The 26,097-nt window shown below is 36.0% G+C and overlaps 1 protein-coding gene across 12 annotated transcripts in view; it reads right to left on the reverse strand.

Annotated features, from left to right (window-relative positions):
* FOXP2 (forkhead box P2) overlaps positions 1 to 26,097 on the reverse strand; it is a 544,701-nt gene that overhangs the window by 356,770 nt on the left and 161,834 nt on the right. The window lies entirely within an intron of this gene.

Below are 26,097 nucleotides of genomic sequence, written 5' to 3' on the forward strand. Positions count from 1 at the left end.
ACTTAGTGATTTGATAAGTATTTGACATACTTTCTGTTATATTCACCAGAAGTACAAATACCATCTGTCCATTACTAACAACACCATTATGACAATATCATTGAGTGCATTCCTTATACTTTAATTCCTGTGATTTACTCGTTCCATAAATGAAGGCCCATATCTCTCTCTCCTCTTCACTCATTTTACCTAATCTCCCACCCTCTCCCTTCTGGCAAACATCCAGTTTGTTTTCTGTGTTTATAGTTCTGATTCAGCTTTTTCTTTTATTCACTTTTTTAGCTTCCACTTATGAGTGGAATCATACGGTATTTGTCTTTCTCAGTCTAACTTATTTTGCTTAGCATAATACCCTCTAGGTTCATCCATTTTGTCTCAAATGGCATGATCTTATCCTTTTTAAGGACTGTAATATACGTGTGTGTACATTTTCCTTATCCATTTATTTGTGGGTAGATAGGCTGCTTCCATCTCTTGGCTGTGGCAAATAATACTGCAATAAACATAGGGGTGCCTATCTTTTTGAGTTCATGTTTTCGTTTTCCCTAGGTAAATATACAGTAATGGAATTATTGGATCATGTGGTTTTTCTATTTTTAATTTTTTGAGGAACCTCCACACTGTCTCCGTACTGGCTCTACCAATCTATCAATCTACATTCCCACCAACAGTACAAAGGTTTTCTTTTCCACATCCTTGTTAACACTTGTTGTTTCTTGTCTTGATTTTAGCTACTCTAACAGGCATGAGGTGATATCTCATTGTGGATTTTATTTGCATTTCCCTAAACAGTAGTGATGTCGAGGTTCTTCTTTTTTTTTTTTTAAGATTTTATTTATTTGATAGGCAGAGATTACAAGTAGGCAGAGAGAGAGGAGGAAGCAGGTTCCCTAATGAGCAGAGAGTCTGATGGGGGGCTCAATCCCAGGACCCTGAGACCACGACCCGAGCCGAAGGCAAAGGCTTCAACCTACTGAGCCACCCAGGCGCGCCAATGTTGAGGTTCTTAAATGTGTCTGTCACTCATCTATGTCTTCTTTGGAAAAATGTCTATTCTACCTAATTTTTAATTAGTTTGGTTTTTTGGTTTTGTTTTATTTATTTATTTATTTATTTATTTGGTGTTGAGTTGTTTTATGCATTTTGAATACTAACCCCTTTTCAGATAGTTATTTGGAAACATCTTCTCCCATCGAGTAGGTTGTCTTTTTGCTTTCTTGATGCTTTCCTTACTGTGCAAAAGCTTTTTATTTATATATAGTCCCAATAGTTGCTTTTTGCTTTTGTTTCCCTTGCCTTAGGAGACATAACTACATGTAATTTTATAATATGATATCATGGGCTTGCACATCCAACAGGACTATGTGAAAACTGCTCTGTGGAGATTATCTGAGTGGTTCAGAGCACTGCGGGTCTAGGGGCCACATCCTCCCATGCCATCTGAAAGACGCTAGGAAGCACTCAGGTGCAAATGGCCTCACAGGCCCTTTTCCATCAAACAAAAATGATACATTCAGGAGCCAGCTAGCCTGGTCCTAGTGATGTCTCAGTTTTATATGAGTAAGTGGCAGCTACCCCTTTGGGAGATCTTCTTCCCCAATTCCACTATCCAAAATGAAGCTGCTGTTTAAATGGGTACCTGAATTCACAGAGGTTCCCCTAGATGCTTCGATCTATTTCATTGATACTTTGACTAAATGGAAATCTGATGATGTTCCTTATCCTGCTGTTGTCGCTTAGTCATTCTACTCAGTAGGCATAACTCAAGACAGTCCTTGTAGCCCCAGCCAAAGTTTCCCTTGATGAACCATGCTAACTTTTTACCAAATCTTGGACTACTGCCAATGGTCCATCTGTATGGTCTGTCCCTGGAAGATCATGGACTGACACATGAAGACACCTAACCACAAGGGCTACAAAATATGGGGGAAACCTGTTTCTACTGATCAGATTGTACAGGTCACTCCCTTAGAGGCCCTCAGCAAGAGAATTCTCTGATGGGATTAACTGGAATCAAAGATGCTAATGAAGCCTGTCCAGGCCAAATCACCACCAGTGCTAGGAGAATCCATCATCATACAAGATAAGCAATATGTCCACCCATGAACCACACACAATAAAGGACTCTTTTCTGATGCAGCAGCTAACACTATAGATTAAAAAAAGCTGGCATAGCACTGGCCAAAGCTGGCCAGTCCACTGGTGTACAGTACAGAAATACTCTAGTAGTGTTTACTGAGAACCATGAAGGATCCGACATGAAAACTAACAAGTTAACCAGTTTCCTGAGCTCCCGTTTCCACAGAGTGATACAAAGAGGGCCAAGAGGCAACCATATACACAGGAGATCACGAAGCTTAAGGAACCTGGATATTTTACAATGGGGAGTAAGTTTGTCCCATCTTTATTCCGGAGGGATACACTGTCTTTATTATAATGTACAGTGCACACACCTGCTCTCCGCTCCAGAAGAAGGCTGGAGCTCTACCTTTAAGACTGTTCCCTACACAGACACATTTGAAGAGATATTCTGTAAGAACCAGGTAGTTCCTCTGCTCACAAGATGTGTAAATATGAAAGAACCGTGGGGAATTGTCTCCCAATGGCACTGACTCCACCTGCTCCTAGCAAATTGATTATCTTGGATCTCTACCCCTGTCTCAGGGCTAACTGCGGGTACTTCACAGCTCTTGGCACTTTTTCATACTACGGTGGCACTGTTTCAGCCTAATTGGCCAACTCTTGCCACACTACTGTGGCCCTTGAAACATAACTATGTCATATTTCAACTTCTAGACTATCTACAGTCCAATAACAGTGCATCTTTTGTCACAAAGGTAACCCAACAAGAGACTGAATGCCATGTTAACAGAGGAAGAGTCCATGCTTCCTGACCTGTGCAGGTATCAGAGCTGCCCTGGACTGGAAGAGCTTCCTCAAAAAAAGTGATTCAGAAAGATTTCTGAACCTATCCCCCTCATCTCCTCTTCATCTCTGTACCTTTGCTGGGCAGCTTCCTTGAATGTGGCTGTCTCCAAAAAGGGCTTATCTCTTTTTGACTGACTCCTGGATAATGATCAGGATGAAAGGGGTGAGGGTTATGCAGAGCTTTTTAAAAAATTTGGGATTCTACTCTGACCATTCCTAGATAGGATGCATTCTTCTCTACCCTAACAGCAATTCCCAGCCAGCCTGCTTAGTACACCTTTCAAGTGGCAATCCAGTTTTGAGAGGAACCAGAGAATTCGAACTGAATTGTAGTTCAGTCTTCTGTATACTATAGTTGGATTAACAAATTCCTAGGACATAAGTATAATGACCACTGAGTTGAGTATTCTAGTCACCCAGCTCCAACCCTGGTACTGGGGAAGGAAGGCCTTAGACTTTGAGAGATGGGAGAAGGGAGGAACCATTAATGCTCTTGACCCTTAACCTTGTTTAAATATTCCTGATTAAATTAATAGTTTCTCCTGATGCCCACTGGTCTTGAGTTATAGTGTATGGCAACCAAAACTGCAACTATCCAGTGACCTCGCCCATGTGACTTAACCAAACTAATGTAAATCAATGATCCAAATAAACCTCAACAACATATTTCAAAGAGGAGTAATGGGCCCCTCTCCCTTATACACTTTCATGTGACAGAGACTGATCCAGACAATGTGTCTCCATTGGAGACTTGCTCTTTAGCCCATTTATTTCCTCCTGTCATTATTGGTAATGACACCAAAGATCAGCTTGTTAGTCTAAACTTCCTTGTATGGGTCATAATGGATAATTAATTGGCCTTACACTTATCTTGGTTAACTAAAACAAGACCTACCAGTCTTTCTTGGTGTGTATACAAAACTGGCTGAGTCCAGGAGTCTGCGGACATAACAGATCAATACTACAGGTTGTTTTTATCCTGCTGCTTGGAATCCCATTAATAGTAGCCTTAATTAAATGCCTTATAATACAAACTGAAAGTTTGACTCAACCTCTGTCAGTCAAGTTAATCAGATTGGCCAAGAAGGTTGCCAGCTCATGAAAACTCCCCAAAAGCTGAGACAGTATATGTGATAAAGCCAAATAAAGGCCTCTCAAGACGTCCACATCTTAACCACTAGAGCCTATGACAATGCTACCTTATATTAAAAAGGGGAATTAAGGTTGCAGATGAAATTAAAGTTACTAATTAGCTGACCTTAAAAGAGAAGATTGTCCTGATTTATCTGGTGGCCAACTGTAATCAGAGGGCCCCTAAAAGGGTAGAAGATGATAGCAATGTATGAATGATGTGCTGTGAGAAAGACACAGTGGGCCATCCCAGCTTTGAAGCTGAAAGGAATTCAAGAGCCAAAGAATGCAATGGCGTCTAGAAGCTGGAAAAGGCTAGACAACAGATTCCTCCCTAAAGCCTCCAGAAAGGAACACAGCCTTGCTGACACCTTGATTTCAGGCTAGTGAGATCCAGTTTCATACTTTTTTCTTCTCCTTCTTCTTTTTTTTAAAATAATACTTTATTTATTTATTTGACAGACAGAGATTACAAGTAGGCAGAGAGGAAAGCAGAGAGAGAGAGAGGGAAGCAGGCTCCCCGCCGAGCAGAGGGCCCGATGCGGGGCTCGATCCCAGGACCCAAGACCATAACCTGAGCCAAAGGCAGAGGCTTAATCCACTGAGCCATCCAGGCGCTCCTCCATTTCATATTTCTGACCTCCAGAACTATAAGGTAATAAATGTGTGTTGTCTTATATCAGAGTCTATATTAATTTGTTAAAACAACAATAAGAAACTAACACAGTATAAGGTTCATCCCGTCCAACTCTTACAGATGTACCAAGAAAGCAAGATCCTATCCTATTTTCCTTGGTCCATTGCTCAAGGTTGTACTTGCAGAGAGGAACCCTGACATATGAGATAGTCTCTCTCTCTGGGACAAAGAACAGGCCTGCTTACTGCTTTCTGTAAAAGTAGCAGATTTCCATAGCTCAGTGCTCCTCAGGTATAACATATACCTACTGGGTTCATAGCGTCAACGTGGGCTATATTGGTCCATAGCACTTAGGAGCAAGAAAAACTGATGCAAACATGCTGACTGATGCTCAGGCCGCTTGCTGTGCTATAACTAATATGTTCTTTTGCCTCTGATCTAGAAGTTCATGTCTTCTGCCAGCATCCATGAAACAGTAATAGAGTAACTTACTGGGCTATAATAGGGTAATACCAAATATCAGACCTGATGCTCTCTGGATAATCAAATAGATCATTGAGCCTCCCATACTTTAATATGTAAATTCCCTCCTCCAAATCACCACAGATTGCAGGCACAGGGAAAAATGATAGGGCATTTTAAAAGATAATAGTTTGCTTACTATTATCCTCTTGTGCCCAAAGAGAAGTATCATAAGGGCTTAAGAGCCACTTTCAAGGTCCTAAATCTGGTTCTTCTGTTTATTAGCTGTGTAACCTTGGGCAAGTCATGTAACTCATCTGTCAAAAATAGGAATAGCAGCAGCTACCTCACAAGGTTGTTGAGACATTAAATGAACTAATGTATGTAAAGTGACTAGAAGAGGCTGAAACACAATAGCACTCAATGAATTTTAAATGTTTTTGTTACTAGTTGGCCTTTAGTAAGATTTGGTCAGGACTGGTGAGAATCCAAAGGGCAGGAAGGAAGGAACAATTGTCCTTCTGGTTTCAAAGTCCTCATTTTGACAATTTCTTAGTAAGAAATAAGGACTGGATATAAAATAATGTTTTTATAAAAATTATTTAAAGAGGGGTAGAGAATATTGAGAACCATATTTTAAATAGAGGTAGACCAAGACAGATCTCAAAAGCAGAAATGATTCAAGAAATCTGCCTCTGTATTTCTGTTATACAGTCTTCACTGCCTTTGAGTAAAACAAATCTGATTAACACTCCAATTTAATTTACTTAAAGGAGCCGTAATACTCTAAAACTATTTTTATAAGGGGATGTATTCACAGAAGTAAATAAAATAATTATGAAGCGGATGAAATAACTACACAAGCCATTTTACAAAAGGGATATATTTTTCCTTCTTTTCAATGAATGTTTAAAGCTTTCCTTCAAGCTCTTGGTAAATCTATTGATCTGTGAAACAGTGCACTCCAGGGAGGCAATTCAGTTGACATTATATATCAAATGATGAGATGAATAATGATCATACCATTTGGTAATTAAACGTCTTACAAACCTTTTAACTGACTGAACATCCAAAAAGCCAAACGAGGTCAAACATATTGTATTTTTCCATGCCCATATTATGAATATAAACAATAATGTTGAGAGAGATCCAGAATAAGAGGCATAATAAAAATATAAGATAAAACATATAGGAGACATCTAGCTTACTATTAACTGTATATGTGATGTGTCTTCTCTGCAGCATGCAAAATTAAACAATTCTACTCTTAAATGTTTTCCTTTTAAAGTTGTTACAGAAGTATTTCAAACCACTTCTCTGTATGTGCAAAGATATGGGAAATATTAACTATAATCAGTAAAGAGAAAGTATAACTAAGAGAACATGGATTATACAGAAACCCTGCAATCACCTAATCTCAATTTGCAAATTCTATTACAACAACTTAACAGTGAATGATACTTACATAAAACTTTACATATTTTATTTACTCTCTACTCCAGCAAGAACCCCCTCCCCCACATACCCCATACATACACTTACCATCCTCCAAGTGGCTGATCACCAAACTATTTAGAATATAAAAATTAGAAGCCCATATTAATTAAAGACCTATAGAAGCTAAAATGTTTGTTTCTTAAAGGCTAGTACTTTCTGTGGCTATAAATACTAGATCACTTAGATTACGTCATGAACAAAAAATTCTTTAGTGAGAAATTTAAAAATTTTAAGTAGACCCACATGCCTATTTGTTATTACATAAGCTAAAATGTAGCTATTGTTACACCAAATTTCAATTACCTAAGTTATCTAATTATAATTTCACCTAAGGTCCTTCTGTTAAATATCTAGCACATTTACTTTGATCATCATTCTTAAAAAATTATTAAACAGAGTTTTATTAAGGTATTTAATACATCTATGATAATGACTATAGCTTTAAAATGTAAAATGATGAATAACTGAAAAAAAATCTTCTGTTTTCCTTATTCTAGAAGCATCAGTTTATTTATGCGGTCAATGTTCTAATCTTACATACTTTAATTAAAATTAGTTATTTTGTAAATTATTGATCATCATGGCTTACAAAGTTTCCAACTGATCAACATGAACAGTAAAGAAACTAATTTCTCCAAAAATTTGAGATTTTCAAACAGATAAAGATATACCAGTTTCAGATTTCTCAAGCATACCACCAATAGGAAAGGTTGACCATATTAAGGAAATATGAATAAAAATCAATTTTTGAGAAAGATTAAGTATAAAACAAAGGTAGAAAATGATCCACAAAGAGAGAGATAAGGCTGGTTATCAGAGGGCATGAAAGATGAATGCTTCCATGAAAGTTATCCTTGACTTCGGCGCTTTGGTCAAACAAGCCCTCTACTAAAATCCCTCAAAGACTTTTTAGATTCACTTTGTGATATTTGAGATCTCCTTTAAAATATTAGAAAACTCTTCAATAAATACCTTCTATTTTCCAAACATATTTTCAATCTCCCCAAATGTAGATATCGTTAGCTTCAATCATATTTTCTTATGTGTGTATAAGATTTTTCACCATCATGGGCAGTTAAAATTCCAAACAGTTCAACTCTTATCCTTTAAAAATCAAGTTTCACGTTATCTATGGAAATTACTTATTTAACAGTAAGTGATAAGGATTTTATTTCAACTATTCATAATTATATTAGTTATCTACTGCTGTGTAACAAATTGCCATAGACTTAGCATCTTAAAACAACATGTATTTATTATTCTAGAATCTCTATGAGTCAGGTGTCTGGATACAGCTGAGCGGTGTCCTCTGCCCAGGCTCTCACAAGGCTGCAGTTAAGGGTTGGCTGGGCTGTGTTCTTCCTAGAGCTCTAGATTCTGTTTTAAGCTCACATGACTGTAGGCAGAATTCAGTTCCTTATGGTTATGAAACTTAGAACCATTATAATGAGGGCTCCATTTTCTTGCTGGCTATAGGCCAGGGGTTGTCCTAGCTCCTGAGAAGCTGCTTGTGAAACACAGTAGTTTTTCAGGTACTCTCAAAATGCATTATCATACTTCTTCACACATAGTACGATAATCTCTGACTCCCAATTTGTTAAAATGGAGCTTTATATAACATAACTTATTCAAAGGAATGACTATTGTACCACCTTTGCGATATTCAGTTGGCTAGAAATAAGTCCTAGGTTCTGGCCTCTCTCAAGTCATACAAAGGTATGACTCATTATGGAGTCACCTTTGAGTATGTCTATTCCAATAATTCCTAGATTAAATCATTCCTAGATTAAAGTTATAAACTCTGGAATCAGACTGCCTTGGTTTAAATTCTGGCTCTACCCTTACAAATTACTGATTATGTCTGCTTCTCCAACTTAAAATGGGATGACTTTATCTCCTCTTAAAGTAGTTGTGAAGTGCTGTGAATTAATCTAAAATAGTTTAGAGAAGTATATGGCAAGTAGCAAGTTTTGTAGAATTTTGCATTAACTAAATTAATATTTGAACATTTATACACATTTCTAATAACCCCATCTATATAATATACATATATGTATATATATGTATAATAAAGGTTTTATTTATTTATTTGACAGAGAGAGACACAGTGAGAGGGAACACAAGCAAAGGGAGTGGGAGAGGGAGAAGCAGGCTTCCTGCCAAGCAGGGAACCCAATACGGGGCTGGATCCCAGGACCCTGGGATCATGACCTAAGCTGGAGGCAAGACCCTTAACAACTGAGCCACCCAGGCGCCTCATAACCCAACATATTTTACATTCAAAATTTCATACATTGTGACTGTAAAGATGTATATTGTCATTTCTTCGGATGTTTCATATTTGCATATGTACAAATGTGTGCTCTGCCAACCAATATAAGAACATGCAAATTCCTAAAGAGCATTTCATTAGTTAACAAAGATCAAAATACAGAATTACATGCAAGAGGGCAGTCAATAAATATTGCTAAGTAATCATGATGGTAATTGAAATCTACAGTTAAAACTCAATAAAAGGAAGTTATGAGTTGACTTCTGCTAATCACCAGCCTCGGGGACTTACTTCTGCTTTCTATTATACCAATCACAAATGCTCAATTTCTCAAATATTATTATTTAGTGATGAGTGATACCTCCACCCTTTTAATTACATTCAATGAGCTGACTAAAAAATTAGGTGGCAGACCACAGAGAATTTATACAAATCCAAGTACTGCAGATTAGAGGAAATAACCTATTCTTTGAGATGTTGACCAGACCTTGAGACACAATGCAATCATCTAAGAAGGTAAGTCTGAACAAACATTCTTAGAGGACTTCAATATGTTACGCTGACGAAAGTCAGAGCCTTTATTTTACGTATTTACAAAATATGATACTTAAAATAGATCATAAAAGTATAGCGCAAAGCGCCGTTTTAAAAATCATTGTCACCAGGGGCGCCTGGGTGGCTCAGTGGGTTAAAGTCTCTGCCTTCGGCTCAGGTCATGATCCCGGGGTCCTGGGATTGAGCCCCCGCAGCAGGCACTCTGCTCAGCAGGGAGCCTGCTTCCTCCTCTCTCTCTGCCTGCCTCTTTGCCTACTTGTGATCTCTGTCAAATAAATAAATAAAATCTTTTTTAAAAAATCATTTTTCACCAATAAAGCATGGATCTGAACTTCAGAAAGATAAACAGACTTGTCTAAGTTCACAGATACTAGCAAAGACAAAGAACTCCAGTCTCTTAACATTGCAACTAAAGCTTCTCAGTGGAAGCCATACTGCATTGTAAAGGGAGTCCTGGAAATTTATGAGAGAATTTTTCATTGCAACAATTTGAGACACTGTTACCACATGTGGGCAGGGGTTATGTCTGCTAGTCATCTTGCAATAAAGAAGAAAACTACTGCATCTTGCAAGACTTCTTCCAAACATTCATGAAAATAAAGAACTTGTAACTGGGCCTAACCTTATTTTACATATAAAATATATGGTATTTTTTCATGTTTTTCATATACACTGGATTTATCTGGAGTTCAGTAATAATGTAGATCAAGGTAATACTTATTTTCTTCAGAATTGTCCCACTTTCACCATTTTGAGAAACAGCACTAATGATGGCTCATGTATTCTTTTATTTTTAGCTATCATAATTATAATTATTCTGCAAGTAGGGCAACTCCATGACTACTTCATAAAATCTTCTGGTTTTGTCATGCCTGATCATTTACATTTTCTATTATACTGATTCTTGAAATTATATGTATCAAAACATATCTACGAATTTCAATTCATATTAGTAAAGGGAAAATTATAAAATATTTGTTATAAATGGTGGACTTATGACTTAGAGTGTTAAGCAGCACTTAACCTATTCCATCCCTTCTTAGGATTAATTTTAAATTAGTTTATACAGGGAAAGGAATCCTTTTCAGGTTTTATAAATGACAATTCTAAAAGATAAGTCACTTAGGAGCTAATATTTAAATGTTTTGAAAAGTGTATAGTACCAAGTAAAAAAATCCTCTATGGATGAAAATTCCAATTTTTAAAGGCTTTTGAACCACATGATCTACAACATCATTGTCTTCAAAGGTATTAAAATCCTAAGCAGAAACACAAGCAAAGGTACAATAAATCTTCATTCCTAGGAATGCTTGAGCAGTGCTCTGATTAACCATATATAGCAGTAAATTAATTATACACTAATTAGATAATTGTCACTGATAGACAATTTAATAATTATTTTCTATTTTTTAAGTATTTCTCTTATTTTAAGAAATAATACATGTTCAGTGAACAGAGTTAAATCATACAGAAAATGAAAAACTTAAAACTATCCCTCAGAAATAACCACTGGTAACATTTTGGTATATGTGTGTACATATATATGTACACACACACAAATATATGTATAATCTAGATGTATTATGCATATTACAGAAAAATATAATGTAATATATGACACATATATAATACACATATGTACCTATATATATAGTATAGAATATATACAGATTTCTAGTAATTTTCCTTTGAATAATTAAGGAATTTAATCAAAACATGTTATTTTTGAGGTGTAACTGACATGATATTAGTTTCAGGTGTGCAACATAGTAATTTAACATCTGTATATACTGCAGAACAATCACTACAGTAAGTCTAGTTTTCACTGTCAAAATACAAAGTTAACATATTAAAGATTCTTTGTTTATTTATTTGAGAGAGGGAAAGCAGGGGGAGGAGTAGAGGGGGAGGGAGAGGAAGGAGGAATGAATCTCAAGCAGATTCTGTACTAAGTGTGGAGCCCACATGGGGCTCCATCTCATGGCCCTGAGGTCATGACCTGAGCTGAATCCAAGCCAAGTGAGCCATCCAAACACCACGGAAGTTCATATAATATTATTCACTGTAATCCCCATGCTGTACATTATATCCCCATGACTTATTTTACAAATGGGAGTTGGTACTTCTGGAACCCCTTTACCTATTTCTGTACGCTGCCAAACTCTCTCCTTTCTGGTAATCACTAATTTGTTCTCCGCTTTTACAAATCTGAGTTTCATTTTGTTTTGTTTGTTTTGTTTTTACAATTCCACATCTAAGTGAAATCATGTTGATATATGTCTTTCTTTAATTTATTTCACTTAGCGTAAGAACCTCAAGATCCATCCATGCTGTTGCAAATGGCAGCATTTTATTCTATTTAATTGCTGAATAGTATTCCAACATGTGTGTGTATGTGTGTGTACAGGCATAACTTGTTTTATTGTTTTGCTTTACTGTACTTCATAGATATTGCATTTTTTAAAAAGATTTTATTTATTTATTTGACAGAGATCACAAGTAGGCAGAGAGGCAGGCAGAGAGAGAGGAGGAAGCAGGCTCCCTGCAGTTTTTTTTAATTGAAGGTTTGTGGCAACCCTGCACCAAGAAAGTCTATCAGCATCATTTTCCCAATAGCATTTGCTCACTTCATGTTTGAGTCACATTTTGATAATTCTTTCTATATTTCCAACTTTTTCATTATTATTTTATTTGTTATGGTGATCTGTGATAAGTAATTACAACTTGCTGAAAGCTCAGATGGTGGCTAGGATTTTTTAGCAAGAAAATATTCTTTAATTGAGCTACATACTACATACATATTTTAGATAATGCTATTACATACTTAATACACTACAATATAGTATAAACTTAACTTTCCTATGCATTGGAAAACCCAAAAATTCACTTGACTCATTTTATTGTGATCTTTGCCTTATTCTAGTGGTCTGGAACCCAACTCTTAATATCTCTGAGATATACCTGTACTACATCTTCCTTATCTATTCATCCATCAATAGACATTTAGATTGTTTCCATATCCTGGCTATTGTATGAAATGTTGCAAGGAACATAATTTATCTTTTTAAATTAGTGTTTTAATATTCTTTGTATGGACACCCAGCAGTGGAATTGCTAGAACACATGGGTACTTGTATTTTTATTTTTTTAAGGAAGCTCCATACTTCCTTCCATAGGGGCTGTACAAATTTACACTCCCACCAAGAAGGCACAAGGGTTTCCTTTTTTCACATCCTCACCAATACTTATCTCCTATACTTTGGATAATAGCTAATTTGGCAGGTTTAAGATGATCTCATTGTGGTTTCGGCTTACATTTCCATTTCCCTATTGATCAGTGACATTTAATCCATTTTGCGTTACTATGGTAAATGTAAGATAGTGGTCTAGTTTCATCCTTTTGCATCACTTTCCAGCTTTCCCAGCATCATTTGTTGAAGATTCTGTTCTTTCCTCATTGCATAATCTTGCCTTTGCAAATGGCAAGATTTCATTCTTTTTGACTGCCAAGTAGTATTCCATTGTGTATTTATACTATTTCTTCTTTATCTATTCATCCGTCAATGGACACTTGGGATCTCTCCGTAGTTTGGCTAATGTTGATAATTCTGTTATAAACATTGTAGTGCATGTGTCTCTTTGAATCAGTATTTTTATATCTTTTGGGTAAATACCTAGTAGTGCAATTGTTGGATCATAGGGTAGTACTATTCTTAACTTTTTGAGGAAACTCCATACTGTTTTTCAGAATGGCTGCATCAGTTTGCATTCCCACCAACAGTGTAGGAGGGTTCCCCTTTCTCAGCATCCTCGCCAACATCTGTTTTTTCCTGTGTTGTCGATTTTAGCCATTCTAACAGGTGTGAGGTAATATCTCATTGTACTTTTGATTTGTATTTCTTTGATAGCTAGTGATGTTGAGCATTTTTTTCATGTATCTGTTAGCCATCTGTATGTCTTCTTTGGAAAAATGTCTATTCGTGTTGTCTGCCCATTTCTTAACTGGATTATTTGGTTTTGGAGTGCTGAATTTGCTAAGTTCTTTATAGATTTTGGATATTAACACTTCATCAGATAATACTATTGGTGGAGTCTTTAGGGTTGTCTATATATGGTTACATGTCATGTGCAAATAGTGACAGTTTTACTTTTTCCTTTCTAATTTGTATGCCCTTTATTTCTTTTTCTTGCTAATTACTATGGCTAGGATTTCCAGTACCATGTTGAATAAAAGTGGGGAAAGGGGCATCTTGTCTTTTGCCTGATCTTAGAAAAAACTTTAGCCTTTTTACCATTTTTTTAAAAAGATTTTATTTATTTGATAGAGATCACAAGTAGGCAGAGAGGCAGGCGGAGAGAAGAGGGGGGAACAGGCTCCCCGTTGAGCAGAGATCCTGATGCAGGGCTCCATCCCAGGACCCTGGGATCATAACCTAAGCCGAAGGCAGAGGCTTTAACTCACTGAGCTACCCAGGCGCCCCTAGCCTTTTACCATTAACTCTGACAATAGCTTTGGGCTTGTCATATATGTCCTTATGTTGGGGTACATTTTCTCTATAATCATTTTATTGAGAGCTTTATTATAAATGGATAGTGAAATTTGTCAAATGCTTTTTAAGCATCTATTGAAATGACCATATTTTTATCCTTCATTTTGTTTATGTGGTATATCACTTTGATTGATTTGTGGATGTTGAATGATTCTTACATTCCCTGGAATGCATTCCACTTGATCATGGTATATGATCTCTTTAATATTCACTGAATCCAGTTTGCTAATATTTTGTAAGGCTTTTGCCATCTATGTATATCCAGAATATTGGCCTGTAATTTTCTTTGTGTGGTGTACTTGTTTGATTTTGGTATCAAGGTAATGTTGATTTCTTAAAATAAGTTTGGAAGCATTCCCCTCTCTTTAATTTTTGGAAGAGTTTGAGAATAGGTAAATCTTTAAATATTTGGTACAATTCACCAATGAAGCTATCTGCTCCTGGATTTTTGTTTGTTATTAAGTTTTTGATTACTAGTACCATACCGATATTAATACCATTTCCTTGCTAGTGTATTCAGTTTTCTATCTCTTCATGATTCAATCCTGGAAGAAGGTAAGTTTCTAGGAATTTATTCAGTTCTTCTGGATTGTCCAATTTGTTGGTATATAATTGTTTTGGCAGTCTCTTATGATCCCTGGCAGTTCTATGCTATCCTCCTTCACTCCCAATTTTATTTATTTAAACCCTTTCTCTTTCACTGGTGATTCTAGCTCAATGTTCATTAATTTAATCTTCTCAAGAACGAGCCCTTAGTTTCACTGATCTTTTATATTATCTTTTTCATGTATTTCTACTCTGATCTTTATTATTTCCTTCCTTTTCCAGTGAGATTTTTACTTTCATTATGTTCTCTTTGTATTATTTAGTGCCTTTTCTTTTCAGCTTAAAAGTCCCTTTAATAGTCTTAGAAGACTTATTTAGTAGTGATGAATTTCTTTAGCTAGATCTTTCTTGTCTGAGGAACTCTTTATCTCTCCTTCAAATCTGAAGGATAGTCTTGCTAGGTAGGGTGTCATTGATTGGAAGTTTTTTCTTTTCAGTACTTTGAATTGGTAAAACCACATCCTTCTGGCCTTCAAGTTTCTAAGACATCTGGTGATAGCCTTATGGGGATTCCTTTGGATGTGACAATTTGTTTTTCTCTTGCTGCTTAAAAGATTCTCTCTTTATCTTTACATTTGACATTTTAATAATCATGTGCTTTGGTGTGAATCTCTGGGTTCCTCTTATTTGGAACTCCCTGGGCTTCCTGAACCTGGATGTTTGCTTCCTTCATAGGGAAGTGTTCAGCCATTTCTTCTTCAAATAAGCCAACTGCCTGTCTTTCTCTCTCACTCTCCTCTTCTGAGACTCCTATAATGTAGATTTTATTCTGCTTGATGCTGTCCAACAGGTCCCTTAAGTTGTCTTTATTTTTTAAAATTCTTTTTTTCTTTTTGCTGCTCTGTCTGGGTAAGATCTGCTGTTTTGTCTTTCAGCTTGCTAATTCATTTTTCTACACTATCCAGACTGCTGTTGCCCCCCTCTAAGGTATTTTTCACTTTGGTTATTGTATTTTTCAGCTCTGTGACTTCTATTCAGTATTTCTTTAAACTTTGTGTCTCACTGTTGAACTTCTCACTGTGTTTATCCATTCACTGAACTGGAGTTCAGTTCAGCGATCATCTATATCACCGTTACTTTGAATTCTTTATCAGGCAGGTTACTTATCTCCATACCATGAAGGCCTTTTCCTGAGGTTTCATCTCATTCTTTCATTTGTTACATACTTTTTTGTGTCTTTACTTTGCCTGACTCTCTGTGTTTCTTTCCATGTATTAGGTGTTAGTTAGTTTTAAAGGAGTGGTCTTGTGTTGGTGATAAATCTTCTCTTCAACCTTGCACTAGGTTGGTGGTCTCTTGAAACTCTGTGGTTGTCTAGACCGCCTGATTCATTCTGGTATGTTCCCATTGTTGAGGGTGTGCCAAGACCTGTCAGACTTTCAAAAGGAGGAATTTCATTTAGTTCCTAGTTTTGGGCTGACTGGAAGCCAGCCCCTCAAGCAGCATTTTCTGAAGTATGGAAATTAAATATAGTCCTGTAGGGCCACAATCTTAATCTCTTCTGGCCTCTGTCCCAGAATACACAGAGCTATCCCTGGGGTGACAGTTGCAAAAGTAAGAGTTCCAGATGAGCCTATAAGTTTCCTGGGAGGTCTTGTTGAATTGTAGGAAGGCTAAAAATGTATACAAGGATGGTGTCTCCCTTCTTATGTTCCCTGGGTGTGTCTTCTTGGACTCTAGTTCTTGAGAAACCTTAAGTCTGACCCTCAGGCTGAAGTACAGGCTAAGGAAATAGGCCTTTATCACAGGAAGATTGGGATTATGTTTCAGTGCAGTGCTCTGGGCTGGTGGCCTACCAAGAAATGTCTTTCCAATTATTACCTTTCTATGGACCCTGGGAATGCAGCTGCTTTAGCCACAGGAATAGGTGATCAAGGGGCACCTTGATCTGTATACACTGGCTGGCTTTAGCTAAGTAGCTAGAGAGGGTGGGGGTTAGGGCACACTTGCTAGCTTCATAAAGGCAGGAAGAAAATGTCTTGACTGTATTAACCCATGGTTTCTGGAATATAACAGGTTAGTATCTTATCTGTGCACAGCTCTAAGCTAGGAGCAGATGAATGCCATGGGCTGCTAGCACTCACCAGCCCCAGCGAGGGCATGGGAGAGTGCTGTGACTGTCTGGACTCTCTGGCTTCAGCAAGGGAGCAGAATGGTGCCACATTCAAGTTCATTCACTTAAGCTAGCAAGGCTGGTGGAGAGTGTTAACACTGACATTCACCAGTGTCTTGGTCTCTGAAGAGAGTTTCAGCACTCTCCCCCTCCTGCAGATTCTTTAAGGATTTTATTTTTGTGCAATCTCTATAACCAAAGTGCGGCTCTAACCCTCAACTGCAAGATCAAGAGTTGCATGCTCCACTGACTCAGCCAGCCAGATGCTTTTAGATAGGCAAATAAATGTCCTTCATATACAGCTTAGCACTTTTCAAACTTTTTTTGGTAGTTTTTCTAGGTCTTAGGGCAAATGAGACTATACATAGCTCTTTAAAAGGGGACTCTCAGTTTCCTTCAACACTCTGGGTCCCTTTGACATCAGCCCTATTGGTTTAGTAAGCCAGACATTTTGGGGGCTCATCTCTCCTGTGCGATCCCAGGGCTTGGTGTGGCTGAGCCCCAACTTTTCAGTCCTCTGGGGGAAGCACCAGACTGGTGAAATCCATCTCTACTGGATGTCACTATACCAGGGGAGGTGGGGGTAAGACGGTATATGTACCTCTCCTATCTTGATGTGGTATTTTTATCCCTCATTGTGAAGAAGTAACTCATCTAGTTTTCAGATCCTTCTCAGAGGTAAATAATCCACGAGTAGCTACAGATTTGGAGTATCCCCGGGAGGAGTGGAGTTCAGGATCTTCCCATGACATCATCTTATGGAAGTCCTCCTAAATTAAGGCCTATGTTTCTGAAATAGTGCTGTACAAAATGCATTACTAACTTACCTCAATATTCTTTGTTAGTACACTGTTGAGATATGATATAATTTATCTAACTAGTTTCCTTTGCCATGGTTAGTTAGGTTGATTCCTTATCTGTGATACAAGGAAACATAAGAATCCATATATCTAATCACCTAATTTGTAACAAGACAACAAGAAGTTGAGCCAGAGCAGCAGCTATCTTCAGATGGGGGGTGAGGGGAGAATGGTAGTTTAAATCTCTTTTCCATTCCCTTCAAAATCCCACCAAGAGTGAAGTCTCATCTGTGTGAGTATATGTGGAGGAGGGAATCGGGGGTGGGGGGGTGGTGCAAGGAAGGGGTGTAGGGATAGATACTGAAAAAATTGGAATAAGCTTTCCTGTAAGAAAACTTCTCAAAAATTTCTAGGAGCGTTGCTGTGCCATTTAATAGTGTAAATAGCTATTATGTAATCCTTTTATATTCTTAAATTATTTTCTGAAAACAAAACACAGAAACCACTTTTCTATTCCTTTAATAACCTTTTTGAACTGTTGAGAGGTAAACCCCATCCCTGTTTGCCCCATGAGCTCCTCAGTCTACCTCACTAAGCTGATCCTATATTATGCAAATAGAGATCCCTGTGAAGTGTAAGACTGGTAAGGGTACAGCTCTTCAAATAATGATTAAGATGAATATATTAGAATATTTGCAGGTTTAAGTAATGAAAAATCTAAATTAAAAAGTATTAAACAAAAAGGAAAGTTACTATCTCACTTGAATAAGAGGTAAGGAGAGCTCTAGATATAGTAAGTTAATTAAATACCAAATTTATTTATTAATGAAGTCATTTAACATTGTTTAATATTTATTATTTTAATAATTGAATATAAACAAACAATTTCTGACAAGGGAATGGAATTACCATAATTGATCAAAACTAGTTAGTATCTACCTGTTGGACCTGGGAATAGGGTCAGTTTCTCATGAAGTATATGCTATGTGGAAAAACGAAGCTTATCTCAATAACATCAGGGCTCTACTGGCAGAGAAGAAAAGAAGCTGGAGCAGGAACCAACAGTGTCTGCTTCAAGCAGATTGACCATACTTTCTCACCCGAAGACAATTCCAACGGATACTTGTTATCTAGGATAAATAATAATAGCATCCTTCTTATCCTCAAAAGTGTCCTGGATGATGTATAAAATGGTCATTGGCTAGAAGGTGCATATTTATCAAGATTTTGGCCTTAGGTTTTAATTAAGCTCTAAGTTAATTAAATACCTTTGTTATAATTATATATGAACATTATATATATATATGAATTACATATATATGAACTATACAATGTTATATATATAACATTATATATATATATGAACTACAGTGAAAACAAAAACAAGGTTTCAGATTGCATGGTCAGCCACATAAAATTTTAAAGTAATTATGAAGCAATTCCTTGCAACTGAAAGAAGAAAGGTGATTTATTTTAAAATATATCCAATAATTCAGAAGTTAACTCATTTAGACTATGAATATACCAATATAACAATGAATATACCAAGTGATAAACTGGCCAATAAACCTCTTTATGTTTAAATACATAGTACATTTTGGGCCACAAGTAGAACTACAAGAAAAGAAGTACTGTTCAACAGTCCTGGAAATAGAGCATTGGAGTTTTGGACCTAGTGTGCCTTAGTTCACATCTTAGCTGTGCAACACAAGAACTGTAAAACACTGAGCAAATTATTTAATCTTTCTGGGCCCCCTCATTCATCTATAAATTGGGGACAATAATGATCTCTACCTCATTAGTAGTTAATTTATAGGTTGTATTAAATGAGTTAATGCTAGTGAATGCTTAGAAGAGTACTTGGAACTAAATAATAAATGGCAGGCGGTAACAGTAGCAATAGTAGTAGTAGTAGTAGTAGTAGTAGTAGTAACAATGTCATCATGATCAACAACAACATCATCACCATCACATAGAGCCCAGGGAGCTGTCTGAGGGGAATAGACATTAACCCCAAAAGCATACAAGCACACATTTTCCCAAAACTAAGTAATGCACAGAGACAATAAAGTATTCTGAAAAGCAGAATTAAGTGTGAAGGCAAAGCAGGAATAAAGGATAACCAGTGAGGAGGTAGAAAGAAATCAAGGGTGAGATCAGGAATGGACTTATCAGATGGACTTCTTCCACTTAAGTTCCTCTTATCTGTAGTCAGGCATATTGCCAAATGTCTAGCATATACTGTTAACGGGACTAAGGCTTCTCAGCGTCTCAGAATAATGCTCTTCTCATTTCAAGATAGCATTTCTTAACACACAAGTTTCTGAAGGCAGGTTCACATTGAAAACCAAAATCTCAAAGGAGATCAATGGTTGGAGACCAGAGTCAACTGGATGTAGTTCTGGACAGAGGAATGGACTTCAACATTTCTGAATAGCCAGAGAGAAATATGTAAAGAATATAACAAGGAAGATAAATATAAAACAAACGGCACTTGAACACTAAGAATATAACATTACTTAATACTGAATAACTATACTTCCAGACACACTACAAAAAAAAAAACTGAAATGTGAGTAAAACTTCTCTTCCAGTTCACTCACAAGAAAACATGAAGCATGCTTATTGCTGCCCAGCCTTGCAAGCTGTCGGAGATACTCCAAACCCTGAGACTGACCGAATTCTCTGGAGGAAAAAGGGTCAAATTTATGGTTAAGAACTAGAGATTCCTTAAATGAAACAAGATGGGATTGGGGAGAGACAAACCATAAAAGACTTTTAATCTCACAAAAGGAACTGAGGATTCTGGTAGGGGGGTGTATGGAGAGGGTAGAGGGTTGTGGAAATTGGGGAGGGTGTGTGCTATGGTGAGTGAAGTGTGTAAACCTGGTGATTCACAGACCTGTACCCCTGGGGCTAATAATACATTATATGTTAATTGTGATTCTTGATAGATAACGCTATGTATAATGGTAAAAAAGACTGTCAAATATTTAAGATGGCTCATTGTTTAGATGAGAATAAAATGCATGTGTTGTATCTAATTGATGACAGAGCTAGTTGAAATCGTTATAACATAAATAGTTCATAGCTGTGAGAACTGATGGTCTATTGGGTACCTGGAGACAAGAAAAATGTATTTAATGGATATAACTAAAAAATAAGCATAAACCATTATCAAAGAATTAAATGAATAAAATGTATCAGCAAATTTTTAAAATGAACTATCATTCAAGAGGGGTATAAACTAAAACTATTTTGCATTTGGAAAAAACACAAGAGAAATTACAGAAGAAAGTATTTATGTGAAATAAGTATTTATGTGAAAGTATTATGTGACAGATTCTTTATAAGGCTGAAGAGAAGCGCTATATTTAATTAGCAAATTCAGAAACTTTTCCAACAAAACCCTTTTATTGATCTTTCTTCTGTAAATATTTACTTTTAATCTGATCTAGGCAATCAAATAAGAGATCTTCATTTGTCTGCATCAGACTTTTCACATATCTTTAGGGAAGTGCTCAGATCCTTGTAATTTACAGATTAAATATGTCAATAATATATTATATGCTATCATATATTATTGTCATTATAATTTCACAGAATTCAAGATGCTAAGGTCACTTGAACTTCTTTTTTCCTCCCAAATTATTTCAGATGATAATATACACAAAACACATATTTTTAAATTCTTTATATAAACCTAATAGTTATGTAAAAGAAAAAAAAACTTCAAAAGACTGTTTCCAAAAAAAGGTTGCTCTCATGTGAACACACACGCTTAATTAATAAATAAAATACTCAAGATTACTAGCATATTTTAGTAGGCTAAGGTTTACTGTTATTTTCCAATCTTAAGATTCTAGAGTGCACTTTGGCAAATCCATTCATTTGTGTTGTTTATTAAATTCTCTGAGGCTACTGATCCATGTGCTTAAGCAGAAAAAGGCAAAGAAAAAATCATCACAATATTGTAGTCTCAAAAGTTTTTATTCACATCACTTTCTTACAGAGGACCCATTGCTTAAGACCAAAAATAATATGGCAATTGAGAATTATGGTTGACATTTAATTGTAGGGACAAAAATGAATATTTAGGTCCAATATAACAAGAATATTTATCCCTTGATATACTGAACATAAAAAGTATTCACATCTGTTTCACCTCTTTGCCTTCATGGGCTTAAACCTGCCAAATTATTCCATTTGATTTCAGAGAATTCTCATATGGCAATCTATTTTATTTACTTTATCTTCAATAAAATGGTTCAGTGAGCATTAGCAACTCTGAGACACAAGTTTCAATCAGTCTTGAGGCAAAGGCGTCAATCTATATTAGACCTACTGTGCTGTGAGTCGCAGCTAGAAAGTTGGATAAGGCAGAGCAACAGCGAACATGAGAGCCAGACCTAATAAAGCCACGGTGAAGAGAGAGAAAGGTCTCCCCAGGCTTTCCCATGCATCACTTATACAATGCCGGGTGCTGGGTTCAACACATGAAGAGCTCCTTAATAAGGCTGACAGCTCAAAGAAGGCTTCAGCCTCCAATTTTATTTTACATGACACCTACAGTAATAGTCCTCTGTTCTCCAGCAAACAATAGTGAAAACTGGAATTGCCAATAGTTAAAAATGAGGGTTTTTTATTCACCCCACAGATATAATACAGGGGGAAAAAAAACTAAAAAAAAAAAAAAAATCAAGCTGCAACACATTTCTTCTACAACATTTTCACACAATTACTAACGTAACAGTAGTTTCAGTGGACCTTTCCTTACAAATTTGTATGACATTTTTAAATATAGCTGCTGGATCAGATTTTAACCACAAAACAATCAGCAGGTTTGAGCAACAACTCATTTTGGAAAATGATAATCATTAAAGACTAATTCCAAGAAATGAGGGGCAAGACCAATAGATGCCGTGAAAATGTCTCCCAAAGCACAAACTTTGTAATAAGTGATGCTGGTTCATATCTGATATGGGCTGTAAAAAGCAGATTATTGTAATGGTATTCTTCCCAGCAAATAAGACCATTAAAAATGTACTTAATGTTCAGTTGAATTGAAAAGCAAGCCAGTTAAAATCCATATTTTGCTGTTGTGTATAATGGTATCAGAAACTTTACTGGCGGATCACTCCAAACCACAAACTTAAAATTATAAATATAAACTCTCTTTTTTTTTTTAATAGAAATAAGTTTCCACCTTTTTAAAATATAATGCTGTTTTTCTGCCCAGGTTCTATGATCACAGTAAAATCAGTAAGAGTGAAATTTGGAATGACAGTTTAATACAAATTTATTTTAAAATGTTCTAATATTTGCAGATATATACTTCTCAACCCATTTTTCTGGAGACCAAATGTATTATATTTCTAGAGGATTCAACATTGCAAAGCAAAACACCCCAAATATGTGTTCATATATATAGATGCTTCCATATAATTCTGCCCTTTACAATACTGTAAGAACATTGAAGAAGAATAATAGAAAACTAGTGTGATAGGTTAGTAGAATAGATTCTGCAAGCTCAGATTCTTTAAGAGTATTTTAACTAATCCAAACAGCTATTCTACAAAAGAGCCAGTACCAGACCAGCATCCAGACCTACCGAATGCCAAGAAAGCACAGTTCCTCAATACTGATGTGATCGACAGGCAAGAGATTAAAAGGGACCTCTGCATATTAGAAAAATCAGTATTTTGGGTGAAATCTAAACATTTCATATTTTCTTCTTACCTGGCTCACTATCTTACAAATATATATGTTTATCAAATTACATTTACTCTGAAGACCATATATTCAGTACAATATTAATCCTTATATTTCCCACAAAGCTAAGGACACTGATGAAATTGGTAGAAAGGTATGATACCATGCAGGAAAAGTCCTGGGCTGGGTGAAAAGGAGGAAAGGAACAGGACAATTACAGTGGAAGAGGTAGAGATGTAAACATGCTTTAAAGAGATAGATAAAGGGAAAAACTATAGAATGTGAACTGACAAAAAAAGTGGGCAAGTGTAAGGCCAGCGATTCAAGGCATCTATATCAGAACAATGGAGAGAAAAAGTTAGTATTTGGGTTTTGGCAGATTCTGGAAAGTATAAAATACCAGGGTAGGTTGCATTTTAGCCTTGGGTTAGCCAGCATGAAAAAAATTTTTTTAATGTTTGCTATGCCCTTTGTATGAATATATACATGTAATTCCCAGGCCTATTCTGTGAAGGAGTACTATTATCTCCATATTCTAGATTCAGAAATTAAGGGTTAGAGAGTTTAAATGGTTTGTCCAAGGTTTCACATACAGTAAGTTTGTACTGCACCCATGATTCAAATCTAGGCAATGTGACTTCCAAGCCTCCGTTCTCAAATATAGCCTATATATCTGCAATTTTGTTCACTCTATTTTTTGCTAAGGAATGTCAGCATGCCATGAGTAGGAATCACTGACCCAGACCCTCGTCAGCCAAATCAACTTCCTTTTTGGTCCATTTACTACTTTTCAGTAACTTAAAAATTTGAGCAAATAAATTGTGATGTATGATGCTTAATTTTCAGCAAGTATTTATGAAGCTTATAGCAATTTCTCTAAGTGTGAGAATAAAGTTTATTTCTAATACACTGAAGTAACTAAAACTTACATCTTAATTGCATTTAATAGTCTTATGACGGAAACTCTGAAAATAATTGTGACTATGATGATGTAAGACACACACATATACACCCGCACTCAGCCAACTACCCACTGACCCATACACACAATGGGCCTCAGTTGTAAGTTATATGATACAACATTTTAGTTACCATTTTAGAAGTAGAGGCTAGGGTAAGTTATTTAACCTCTCTGGGAGATAATGGGGATAATCCTAAACAAATTGCTTAAAAGAGGAAGACTCAACCAAGTATTCTCTTTAGGGATTTGGGGCGAGGGGAGGGAACACAACAGTGGAAACTGAAGGAAAAAAAACAAGTATTTCTTGAAAATAGTAATGTATTATGTGCTATTTTTTTTTTACTATAATCCAACAAACTGTTATTTCTGTCCCGCTTTTACAGTTTGAAAACTGATATGCAACAATTTAAGGAAATTAACCAAAGTTGATTAAAAATGCTAGCATATGGCCAGAGGGATGCAAAGCCCTATCTACCTGACTTCCCAATCCTTGCCTCTCCATCATTCCACTCTTCTCTTGTCATAATACCTCCAGCTCTAGGGTCCATAATTTTATATATTCCCAAAGGAAAAAAAAAAAAAACCCAACACTTTTTCAGAATGTATTTTTTCATTAAGATGAACCATTGCCATTTTGCATATGCATTATTTCCACCAATGTGGCTGGTCTTCATTTAAAAATATAAAAACTACTAAAAGTATATGCCTAGAAAAAGTCTAATTAGCAAGTTCCAGAAGCAGTTTTGAGAACTAACTTAAAACACAATTATGTTTCCCTTCTGGGAAAAAGACTCTATTTTCCAAAAATTATTTCTTTCATGGTTCCATGATGTTCATTGTCAGGTAACTCCCACTTACATGTCTTAAATCTGCCTACTATTATTAAAACAAATGTCCTATTACTCAAAAAATGAGGATTTAAATATTAAAAGATCTTACAAAGATGGAATATATCAACAAAGCCATTGTCTATAGTAAGCATACATTACTTAACCCAGAAAAAAAAGAAAGATTGGGCCTTAGTAGATATTCTATTATTACCTAATTGTTTATTATTTATTATTAACTATAAAACCACAACAAGCTATATTAATTTTCCCAAATCATTTAAATTCTTTGTGTTTTAGTATTTCCACTTAATAAACAAAGGATAATAAGGTCATCCTTATGTCATAAGCAATGCAAGAGTAAAATTAATGAGTTTAGTGAAAAAGTAAAATGAATAAAAAGTTGCTAAAGTGCTTTAAAAATCTTAAATCCTAAATAAATGCATAATCATTTTCTTTCTATATCTGGCAAAATAATAAAGTTGGTACAAAACAAGAAGTCCACGAGCAAAATAGTAGGGAAAATGCCTAAGAAATATTTGGCTATATAATTCAAGCACACTGAAAAAATAACTCTTAGGTAAGATAAGGAACCGCTTTCTGGAGAAAGTTTTAGAAATGGGTAGAGCAATACAGGCAGAACAATGAGGATTCTGAGACCTGTCCCACATTTTCTGTGAAACCCTTTGATAAAGAATTCTGGGATGGGGTAGGAAAGAAATAAAAAGTAATTCAGAAGAAACCAGATACCATGTTTCCCTTCTCTTTGAGGTTAAGTCTAGGATGAGAAATGACATGATATAAACTTCTCACTTAAAATTTCTTTTAGTTTTCTTTTTATAATTAGATTTTTACAGATTTGGCCAGTTATCACATACTGCTTAATTGACACCATAGTTTAGTGGTGACACTGAAAAAATTACTTATAGAAACATTATATATTGTATAAGAGTGGGAAATAAATCTACATCTCTTAGAAATGTAACTCATGTCAGGTCTGTGACCTTTGCTTTATACCAAACAACGGATTTAACATTCTCTAAATT

The sequence above is a fragment of the Mustela erminea genome, chromosome 11 (genome assembly GCF_009829155.1).
Source record: "Mustela erminea isolate mMusErm1 chromosome 11, mMusErm1.Pri, whole genome shotgun sequence".
NCBI classification, from domain to species: Eukaryota; Metazoa; Chordata; class Mammalia; order Carnivora; family Mustelidae; genus Mustela; species Mustela erminea.